This window comes from Corticium candelabrum, chromosome 17 (assembly GCF_963422355.1).
Source record: "Corticium candelabrum chromosome 17, ooCorCand1.1, whole genome shotgun sequence".
Lineage (NCBI taxonomy): Eukaryota > Metazoa > Porifera > Homoscleromorpha > Homosclerophorida > Plakinidae > Corticium > Corticium candelabrum.
In genome coordinates this window covers 2599959-2611402 of record NC_085101.1, presented here as the reverse complement: position 1 = coordinate 2611402, position 11444 = coordinate 2599959, and the positions used below count along the sequence as shown (strand labels likewise).

Genomic DNA, 11444 nt, shown 5'->3' with positions numbered 1-11444 from the left:
TCATGCTGAGATTTGGCAAAACCTACCTAAAATTTAAGGTAAACAAATAAAAAGGAAAACCTAGTTTAGGTCTAAATCAATTATCAGTTTAATAATTGTCAGATTTATACTGATAAACACAACCTTTTTACATACTTATACTATATAATTATAGGCTAATTTTATTGTGCATTTTTAACGTAAACCTGAAAAGAGAGAAAGAGGTGTTTAAATCAAACTGTAAAGAATAATATCAATTCAAAATTTTGTCTACGCAGTTTTCAACGATTTATTATTGGATGTGGCAGTGAATTTCTACATAAAAAAGGTAGTCCTTAAATCTGCCGGGATTTTATTTTTCATGATCAATTGAATTACATGTCTGTAATACAACAAAAATTGCTTTAAGTAAACCATAGTTTTCTAAAGTCAGCTTTACTGCTACGAATATCAACAACGTAACTAAGAACTTTTTAAAAGATTGGTGTAGTCATCACTCATACAGCTTTTTTCCCAATCCTCAACACCCAAAAATAACCGACTACAAGGAAATCTACTGTAATAGCCAAAATGAAAGGATTGTTGAGCGAGATTTAGTACACCACTTTTGCAACAACGTTAGTTCAGTGCTGTTGGTAGCTAAGGCTGAATAGTGATTGATGTGGCTAAGAATTTTGCCAAAGGTATTCTTTCCTTATAGGTAGTCACGTAGAGCCATAGCTGCGAAACTTTCTCATTCATTATAATGTAATTTGGAAGCACTCAGTATTCTATGCTCTTCAGTATCGTAGTCAGCGAAATCAGATTCCACCTCACTCATCTAGCTAAAAGACATAATAGAGTTGACTCCCGAAAAGGGACACCAATTCAGTTTGTATAAACGCATGTGTTGCCTTGTAAAAATTGCACTTATCTGGTATCGTCGTTATGTCGGACCATCGGTCCGTTCTGCCGTGAATCGGTCCCTTTTTCTGGCAACTCCCAATTGACTTGCGTAAAAGTTGTCGAGGAATGTTTGGGTTAAGGAATTTTAGAGCTGTGATTGAAATGTAACAGCATTAGAAGGACTTCTATCTTTACAATGAACTGTATGATGCATTGCAGTATAATACCTAAGACTTAATAATTATTTTTTGTATACAAAGCAATCATTGAATGAAATGCAAGGGTTCACCTCAGGTAAATGCGGTATCAAAGATTACTGGATTACTTGAAGTATATTAAATGTCAGTTCGAATTAGTCATCTACCTGTTTTACTACATGTGACACAAGGAGACAGGTTGGGCTTGCGTACAGAAGGCAAAACTTGCGTACACGTACGCATAAAATGTTTTGTAGGAAAAGCACTGAATCATCCATATGACAATTGCTGATTCAATTTACGCGGTCGGTCCGTTACATGTACGTACCCGAAGTACACAAATTTCAATACAGCACAGAGAGAAAAGGTCTTGCCAATTTAAACGCATTAATTAGTTCTTGACCAACTTAGAGTCAGCATATTTCTATATTTAGATTAGTTTTACACAGACATACAGACAGACAAACAGACATGTAAGACTGGAAGCGGCTTGGTATTCAACCATAATAACATGGTTTCAGCGTGTCATACTGTTTGAGTCAACGGAATTAGATCCCGTAAAAGAACCCAGGGGATGACATGTCAATTCTGAATACAGATCAGACATAGTCGTGTTTGATTCAGCATCGGGTTGGATCTTGAAGTGCATATTGTACTGGCTCATCCCTGACATAAAATTTTTATCAGCTGCAACTGAGAAATTTAGCAGCGGCAACCAGAAGAGATCAAAACCTGAAGATCAAAAAGTACGACCAGGAGCTCTTGCCTGGAGGTTTCGACCAACATTTGTGCCTATAGCCTTCGAACATTTTGGCTGCTGGGGAGAGAAAGCTGAAGACTATTTGAAGAAACTATCACAGCTCTCAAGAGACGCAAACATGGAAAGCCAAATGCATCAATCTTCAAGTTATACTGGAAATCTGTGTTTACTGTGTGTCTAAAACAATCAAATGCTAGAGTGATTGAAAGAAAAATGATGAAGATTGTTTAGATCAAAACAGCTACATAAACATAAATAGTTGTAGGTAGAAGCAATCCCTATTGGTTTGGGTAGTATTTAGTTGCTTTCCTTAATGGGTGTATGATAGTTTAATGTTTGAAAATATATGGTTTGACAATCAGACAGACAGAGCGACCCCGGATGTTGTTGACAAATATGCGAAACTTTTGTCTCTGTCTTTTGTGTGATGTCTCAAGAATCTGCAACTTGGCCGTTTCCTTCTTGCTCTGTATCTGGAAGGTTTCGTCAGATCTTGACTCATCCATGTACGGAAAGTTCACAAATGCAGACGATGTTCGATCCTGAAGCTTATGTTTTTCGTTGGAAGTTATACGTCAGTGCGAATACTGTCGAAAATGGTTTATAAAGCTAGGTCAATATTTATCTCAGTGCAGTAAAGCAAGCTTTTGGGACGTTTCTGGTCAAGATCAACCCAACGATATATTTTCAAATGCGCCATTACATCCAGCGCCCCCGACCTTTTCACCTTGTCAAGAAAATGTAACACCTAAGGAGAGAAATGTAACACATCCCACATTGAATGCGCCGCCAGTTGATCTGGAGTAGTCTGCATGGCAGTTTATGGAATTTTTCTAATCGGCTTTCTTCAAGTACACCCTCCCAGAACTGTACAAACAATCAATCCTGCCAGCAAGCCACTGTTTCAAAATTGTTGTTTAGTGGCTCTACGCAATATCCAGCAAAGTCCAGCAGATGAGTCAATTTAGAAACTTTTCTCTTCGATTCCACAAATGGCGCTTTGCACTACCCTATGTAAAAATCTCATAAGAGTCTCATGAGGTTCGCGTGAGAGTCTCATGCGATTGTCGACATATATGTCCTGGGAGAACGGGTATGTTCTAGAATAGTGATATCATTGTACAAATCAGTTCCTAGAGTTTCACTGAGAAAGTTCTGTTCATCTCAAGAATATCGTTCTCGCAGCACTAAACATGATTCTGCATCTGAATCAAGAAGAGAAGTCGGGAGATAAGTAAAGTCTGGGAAGCTTTCTAGATTTGCCAAGGTATTGACAAGTAATTGCCTGGCATATGCATCATCAGATACAGTGGCCAAGCTCAGGGTCAAACTTCCACCTAAAGCCAATGACGTAACACCTCCACCTTTATTGCCAACTTCATTTCCTTTGTCAATGGCTACAATGATCAGTGTTGTCAAGCATTTCCTAAGGCTTCAGAAACAGTGCTATCAGAGTGGCGGTTTGAGCACTTCAAACATATGACAGAAAATTAGGAGTTGTCAGAGTATCGTTTTGACAGCATTGCCAACAGATGCCTTCCTGGATCAATAGCTGAGCTTTGGTCTTCTTTACGACTCAATGCTTGCCAAAATCTAATAATGACGTAGGACCTATTGCCATTAGTGAAAGTTTTTGTCGAACTACTTCCAAGTCAATCTGCAGGCAGAAGAGAAACTGCTTTTCCATTTCTTTTCAGCCATGTATTTTGTATCCATCTGTACTTTTGCATTTGATTGTAAAACTGTGATTTATGAAAATATACACTACTAAAATACAAACAGACAGACAGACTGACCGAGGGACAGACAGACAGAGAGGCGTTAACAGCTAGTTTTAGCGTAGGGCCTGCGGGCTTGCTTGTTTGTTTTACAGTTTAGTGTGAGTGTACTAGTTTCAATGTATGAAATATATGTATTGGACAGACAGACAGACAAACAGACAGACAGAGGAACAAACACAGAGACAGACAGACAGACAGACAGACAGACAGAGAGACAGACAGACAGGCAGACAGACAGACAAACAAATGGGTCTGCTCGTTTTGCATTTTTCCCTCTGTCTCTTGATATCTCGTTCTGAACCTTGTCCGCATCAGTCCTGCAAAGTATCTGGCACCGCTCATCGCGTTCTTTGCATTTTCGGCAAGTTTACTATCCCAATCTCTTTCCGAATGATTTCATCTCTCGCTTGCGTCTTCATCAATGTTCTTTCTGCTCGAACTGGTTTTTGAAACTGGGTCAACATTCGTCTCAATGCAGATCTCGGCATCAACGGTCTGGTCAGGAACAGAGGGAGCGTGTTTCTTTCACATCTTACTGTGGAAATTTGGAAGCTAACGTCTCTTTTCAAGCTTCTTCCGCTGATACTCAACCCACTCGCGTTTCATCAACGACGTTCCTGGACTCCGCACTTTCTCAGAACATGAATGTGGATACGGAAACTACTGCGTAAGATTACATCCGTGATCTTACAGTAGAAGACATTCTGAAAGCTGCACCTCCCAGAGTTGTCCAAACTATCCATCTTACAGTCAAAGCATGTTTCCAAGATTGCCGTGTCATAGCACTTGGAAAGATTCAAAATGATTTATCTGATCAGTTAGCACGGAATATCCCGTTTATACTGCTTCGCATGCACCTCACTCCTCTGGAGAGGGGATGAAAACATGTTTTACGTGATGTGAAGGCTGCTTACCACCAGTTTATCAGCTGGAATTGGTCGGACCTCATTAGCTTGCGCGCCGCTCTTCCCAGGAAGTCACCCACAACTGGGAATAATGCAAGAAAAGCGGCTGCTCTGAGGCTAGTGAGATGAGGGGAGTTGACACGTGCGTCTAGAATTTCAACCAGTAACGGTATGGCTCCATCCACTGAGGCTACAGCAAGGAAGTTGATCCCCAAACACCCTCCCAGATCTTCATCTCTCCCCCTGCAGCCATTGTTGGTCGTGAGTCCATCACCTTGATTAGGTCGTTACTTTTCGATTCGATCAGGCAAGCTCCACGTGGATCTGATGCTGGTCGTAGTGGTTGGTGTTTCGGGCATTATAAAATCCTACTGAAAAATGAGGACACTGCGAAATGGTCTTTTCTCTGCCTGTTCGGCATTTGCTAAGGAAATATTGCCCAATGTGGCTGCCACCCTCTTTTTTCTTCAAGACTGATCGCTCTGCCCAAGCCAAGTGGTGATGTGAGACCCTTTGCCATCGGGGAATCTATTCGCCGACTTACAGCCAGGACTAAGTGTTCACAAAAAAAGGAAGAATTTAATGAAGTTTTCTGTCCCATTCAGCATTGTGTGTCGACGAAATGTGGTACAGAGTTGATAGCACATCATATAAGTCTCACTTTGGAATCTAATCCCAACTGGATCGCTTAGAAGTCAGATATTAAGTACGCGTTCAATTCTGTCAGCAGAGACCAGATCAAGGAACAAGTTTCTCTTACCTTTCCTGACTTGTACAACCATGCGATTCAAATGTATGGCAAACCCAGCTCCCTTGTCTTCATGCAGAGTTCCCCTATGGTAGCAATTCCATCTGAAGAGGGAATTCATCAAGAAGACTATCTGCGTCCTGTTCTTTTTGCTATGGCCATTCATCCAGTCTTAACTAAGATTCAGAAATCCTACTCTCAAGTACGCGTACTGGCCTACCTGGATGGTGTATTTGTGCTAGGAGAGGCGAAATCTGTTTCGGCTGCGTTTCATGACTTGAAGGAGACCTTCTCAGCCATCAAGCTAGGCATAGCAGACAAAAAGTGAGAGAGATTCTCTCAATCGTCCTCGACTGCTGTTAAAGGGTTTGACGAAATTCCTGTGTCTTGTGAGGGTGCACTCTTTCTTGGTTCTCCGACTGGTTCGATGTCATTCGTTACAGCCTCTTGTGCCACCATAGCCCAGTAAAAGCACTCACTGTGCGATTTGCTTACCAAATTGCATGATGTTCAAAGTGCACTGCTGCTGTTACGATGCTGTTACGTCCCCTACCATAGCCATTTGACCCAAGCAGTCCATCGTTATTTGCTAGTTTATGCTTCTACAATCCATGACTCTGGGACAAAAGAAATCTTCTCTTTACCTCTTAGGCTATGACATGGTTGATAACATGATTTGGAATCGGGCTTATTTACCTATCAGAATGGACGGTTTCGGAATGATTCCTTTGCTGTCAATGAGACAAGCAGCTTTGTTGCATCTAGGGTCAACGTTTTTACAGAGCTGCCATTCCGATTCCCTGTTTTACGACCTATAATCGACAGCCTCTCAAGCTCTTCAACTGCTCCAATCAGTGAGGCCTTAGCAAGGTCTGTCCCTCCAGAAAACATATCTCCGACTACCTGCCACGTACTGGGAAAATTCAACAAAAGCTATCTTCTGATCTTCTGTTACTGCTTCTTTCAATGCTCAGTATCTACTCGAAAATGCCCCCACTGCCAGAGATGCAGCCCGCCTACGCTCAACAACAGTTAAGGACGCTGTGGCTTGGCTTAATGCTATCCCTACATCAGAAGTGTTCGCACTCCATTCTTGCGATTTTAGGTTGGCGTCCTTCCTTCGTTTGGGTTTACCAATAGCCTTCTCCAGCTGGACAACGACATGCAGTTGTGGAGCTCTTATAGATAACAGTGGATACCATTGCTGACCTGTAAGACTGGTGGCGGGCCGGTATGATCTCACGAATCGATTTCGACCGTCTGATCTGATTGTTTCCTTGAGTTGCATTTCCACCACCGTAGGGAGCCGAGGAGTCCTTATACAACCACAGAAAACAACCCAGACATCGTATTTTTTTTACTCGGACATTGGAAACAACGTTGACCAATCACCTAGATATCTCCCTCGCCTACCCATGGAGAAGTGACATCTTTCCATCATCTGCTGGTGTTAGTGGTGCCGCTGCAGAGAGGAGAGCAGACAGAAAGAAAGAGAAATACAGCAAACAGCAATTACCAGATGGCATAATTGCCACTGTAACTCCACTGTTAATTGAGCATTTTGGAGCTTGGGAGATCGATGGGTGGAAAATCCTGTGAAAATTATCAAAGAAGTCATCGGACAAAGTGGGGCGACCGAACGCTGCGAAGTTTATCGACTTCTGGTCCAAACTCTTTTCTATTTAGCTCCACAAGTTTAATGCTAGAGTCATCTCTAGAATGCTATATTCGCTGTCTAAAGACAACAGACGAGACCTCTTTGCTACCCAGTACTTTAACCACTAGTTGGTACTGGAGTCTTTGCTTGTACACTGTATTTATTAAGTGCAGTCCTCGTTTTGTTGTACACGAGGTTAAATTTTAGCCTAGTTTAGTTGATGAACACTGCTAGTAGCTGGACAGTACATAGTATCCTGCATTGCAAAATGTGAAATAATTAAAGGTTCAAATATATGTGATTGACAGACCTACAGACATATAGGCATAAATACGGCCAAACAACTAGACAGACAGACAAACAGATCTACAGAAAGAGAGATAGACAGACAAACATGCACGTAGGCAGGCTTGCAGGCAGGTAGGCAGGCAGGCAGGCAGGCAGGCAGGCAGGCAGGCAGGCAGGCAGGCAGGCAGGCAGGCAGGCAGGCAGGCAGGCAGGCAGGCAGGCAGGCAGGCAGGCAGGCAGGCAGGCAGGCAGGCAGGCAGGCAGGCAGGCAGGCAGGCAGGCAGGCAGGCAGGCAGGCAGGCAGGCAGGCAGGCAGGCAGGCAGGCAGGCAGGCAGGCAGGCAGGCAGGCAGGCAGGCAGGCAGGCAGGCAGGCAGGCAGGCAGGCAGGCAGGCAGGCAGGCAGGCAGGCATGCAGGCAGGCATGCAGGCAGGCAGGCAAGGCAGGCAGGCGCGCAGGCAGACAGACAAAGAGTAGGAAAGACAGACCGACAAACAAACGAACAGACAGAAATACAAAGAGAGTGACAGACAGATAAAATGAGACACAGAAAAACGGACATAAAGACAGACATAAGACGGGTACACGGACAAATTGTTACAGTTGCACATGAACTCTACTACGAGACAACCGCAAAATTTTATTAATGAATGAAAAAATTCAATAAAAAATCATACAGACAGTTAGCAGGGCAGTAGCTTGGCATGGGCTAGACCTGACTATAGCCCCATCATTTGTAGACGTAGTTATATAATTGTGGACTGTAAATACGTGTGAGGACAAAATCTGTATATAGTATGAACACCACACTTGTCCAGTCTGAATCATGCAGCCACTTATTCTACCGTATCAGTCAATTAGAAGACAATAACAGGAGGCGTGTCCGTAATATCAGGTGTGAATGAAAGCATCGTGAAGTTAATCCCGCCCATTTCTAGAGGTTACAGTACGCCCCTGCTGGTATGGGTAAAGAACGAAAGATTCGTCTAGTACATAATGCACACAAGCATTAATTAACCACGGACAATGCTTTTCTCACCGAAGTCTTCGTAAACAATAGTAAACGAATGCCTCGACGACACGCAAACGTTTACGCCCTAAATAGACATATCAGCTTAGAATTGTTATGAATTGCTTACTTGCTTGTCTCTAGACCTTTCTAGAATCTGATTCTTCTGTAAGACGTTTTCCGCAAAAGAAGGTGCTGAAAAGATTGGCAGAGCTGAAGGCTTTGTGAAAGGCGTTTTCAATGAAATTGGAGAAAACTGGGCTTGCGCAGTAGTACACTGACCAGACCAGATGTTATAGACTCTAGACATCAAGTTGTGACTTCCAATTAAAGGCGAAGTCCCACAAAAATAAACTTAACTTGTATGAGTAGATCTTACCAAGACAAATCGATCGGTATAAGTTATTCCGTTATCTTCGATTTTCTTAGACAAGAACGAGCGATGTACTGTGATGTGCTTGAAGTAAATGTTATACGTTGTAAAATTCTATAATTCTTTATCCGTCTGATCACCCCTCTAGCTCGATTCTAAGAGAAGCCACTTGTCGGCATTTTAATGATGTGCTCCTCAGTAAACTGACCTCCTCCTTCTAGAATAGGAGGTAGCACAAGAGAAGCCCCAACGTCCACGAGAATGTCACCAATAGCAAACCCTTTGGGTAAGTTCCCTGACTGATAGGGCCCCAGTAAATAGTCGTGACACAAACATAACATGACCACATGGCGATAGTGCAACCAATGCTTTCACAGTGTGGTGGTGTTCGTAACTGGAGAAGAAAGTTGATTGCAAGCGTTGAATAACATTCTGTAACATAGTTCTGTTGCATCAATGATGCGGGCCTTTTTCGAAAAGGCCTCTCTAAATGACTGTGGTAGACTTCGACGGACAGTATCCCTTGGCAACCACCAGTCAACGTCATTCGAATGGCAATAAAATTTATCAATGTGACAAAAATTTCCGTGTGAAACTTCAAATATTTCAGCACATTGGTACATCCAGGAACACAGCAAATAACCATGATAGCACGGCAACTACACACCCCAAAAGGTAAAACACAGTACAGCAACACTGAGTGACTAGTTCATTTATACGACAGCCATAACTGAGGACATTACATCAAGATGAAATCATACATTCTCTCCTTACAATTCAGTACCACCAAAATTGTCTAAAGACTGCGTCTTCACGTCAATCATTCCCTAAACGATGCACTTTCTATGAAGCATTCAGCAGGTACAAACCACACCATTCGGTGAGTGCGTACCACTCAAAATACGCATCGCAAAATACTTACGCACGTTTGTACACGCGTTTGACGTCTGTCAAGTCTCAATGTTACATCATCACTCAAATTGACGCGGCAGAGTCACGAAAGAGATCAGGAAAAGGTTGTTCATCACTGCAAAAAAACACGCAAAACACACAAGACCCGATTCCTAATGAGGCCTTACCTGATTCGATGCATCGTTATACGAACCGGTAAAAGTTAAAAAATTGTTGCTTGGCTCTAGGCTCACGCGGTTAACAAACGCCAATGCATCAAAAGCGAACCAAATCGTCGGGCGGTAGGCGATGACGATGTTAGTGCCACGCCCTAGCTGTACAAAGGTCTATTGCCTCTCTCGAATCAGGAGTATAAATTAGTACCTGGTCTTTGACTGGAGAACTAACCGGCCATCACCTGTGACGTGACATCAGCCACTGGGGTCCTGGTGAGACTTAGGTTGATAACACCACAGTTGGCTTCAAAAGCCGGTGTTCCTGTGAGCACCTGGCTCGGCTCTAGGAGTGCTAGCGCAGGCCGAGTTCTCCTGGGGCGTGATTAGTATTTGGCAGCTCCTAACTTTTAATTCAGTTTTTAGATGTGTGTGTGTGTGTGCGTGCGTGCGTGCCTGCATGTGTGCATCTGCATGTGTGTGTGTGTGTGTGTGTGTGTGTGTGTGTGTGTGTGTGTGTGTGTGTGTGTGTGTGTGTGTGTAAAAGAAGACAGATTTATCTAATTAGAATGAAAACGGGTGTATGCATAACAAGGCTGCTAGTACCTCCTGATCTCTTCAATCTAGACACAAGCTTTCGTTGAACTCGTCATGGACAAAGCAAGCTAAGGCATAATCAGCAACGTGAAACTTTTTCCTCAACTCACAGTCAGACTCCGCTACATGCAACTGTGGAATCTTTCAGATTATGCAAGTGTACAGTAAGGTATCAGTGCAATACAATGTGGTCACTTCGAGATTAAATGGGTCTCGCTATATGACACCGCTGCTTTCGCTTAGCACTCATATACCAGTGCACACTCTTAAAGGAGAACTCTCACCAACTACTAAAACTTGTTGAAAGAAAGATACAAGGCCTGGTATCTTCCTGCAGGATACTTACGGTCCAGACAGTCACAGAAGCAGAGCATCGGCAACGAGTTGTTCAGACGATTGCCCGTATGTACACAAAGTCTTACTCTCTCGAAGCAACTACTTTAGGTTTAACCAAACCAAGTGCTCCTAACGCATCCAAAATTCAACGAGACATGATTTATGAGTTAATCCAAGAAGGGTCTCCTTCTGAGGTTGTATTGCCACAGTCAATACTTGCGTGATAACTGTCGGGTCCCAGTTTGCTTTAGTTAAGAAATCACAACTTGACACCATAGGTCTCACAATCCTTACCTTGAAATGTGCACAGATATCGGTCTTCCTTGCTAACCAACAATGAGAGGCACGCAAACGCCACCTACGGGTACTAAACACGCCTACGCAGGTAATTTCAATGCTTTATTTCTTCGTTACGGTAAATTTCTGCAGTAAACGGTTGCAAAGGGTTGTGTCATAAAGTGACAGCCTTCATCTGAGAGATAGTTGATTTTGGTGAGAGTAGAGATGTGTGAAATAGATGGACCGCTAGGCATGTGGATATTGCCCAGGTTTGATAAGTACACATAGAAACCCAGAATAGTAACACCGTTGCTTGTATTTAAGATGCTCTAGATTTTCAGTGTTAACCGTGGTTCAAATTCTATATTCTAATTGTTTAGATATATTTAAATATTGGGCGTGCTTTTCGATTCTATGCAAATGACTTTCATTATTATTATCAAATCTTGAAACTTCCGGAATATCAAAGTTTAGTAACTTGCAAGATAAATATAAACTCAATGTCACAATCTTTCGTTTCTCTATGAAGACTGCTAGTGGCCTGGTGTGGTTTTAACAATGTCCATTTAGCCTACGGTACAAGTTGC

General features: G+C 42.7%; 1 long non-coding RNA gene across 1 annotated transcript; it reads right to left on the bottom strand.

The window, feature by feature from the left end:
* LOC134192733 (uncharacterized) lies at window positions 1-8449 on the bottom strand. The gene is made up of 3 exons (XR_009971973.1): window positions 8355-8449; window positions 8239-8296; window positions 1-26 (listed from the first exon to the last, which is right to left on the bottom strand). It is a non-coding gene; the product is annotated as an uncharacterized LOC134192733 (long non-coding RNA).
* Window positions 8450-11444: the final 2995 nt, after the last annotated feature.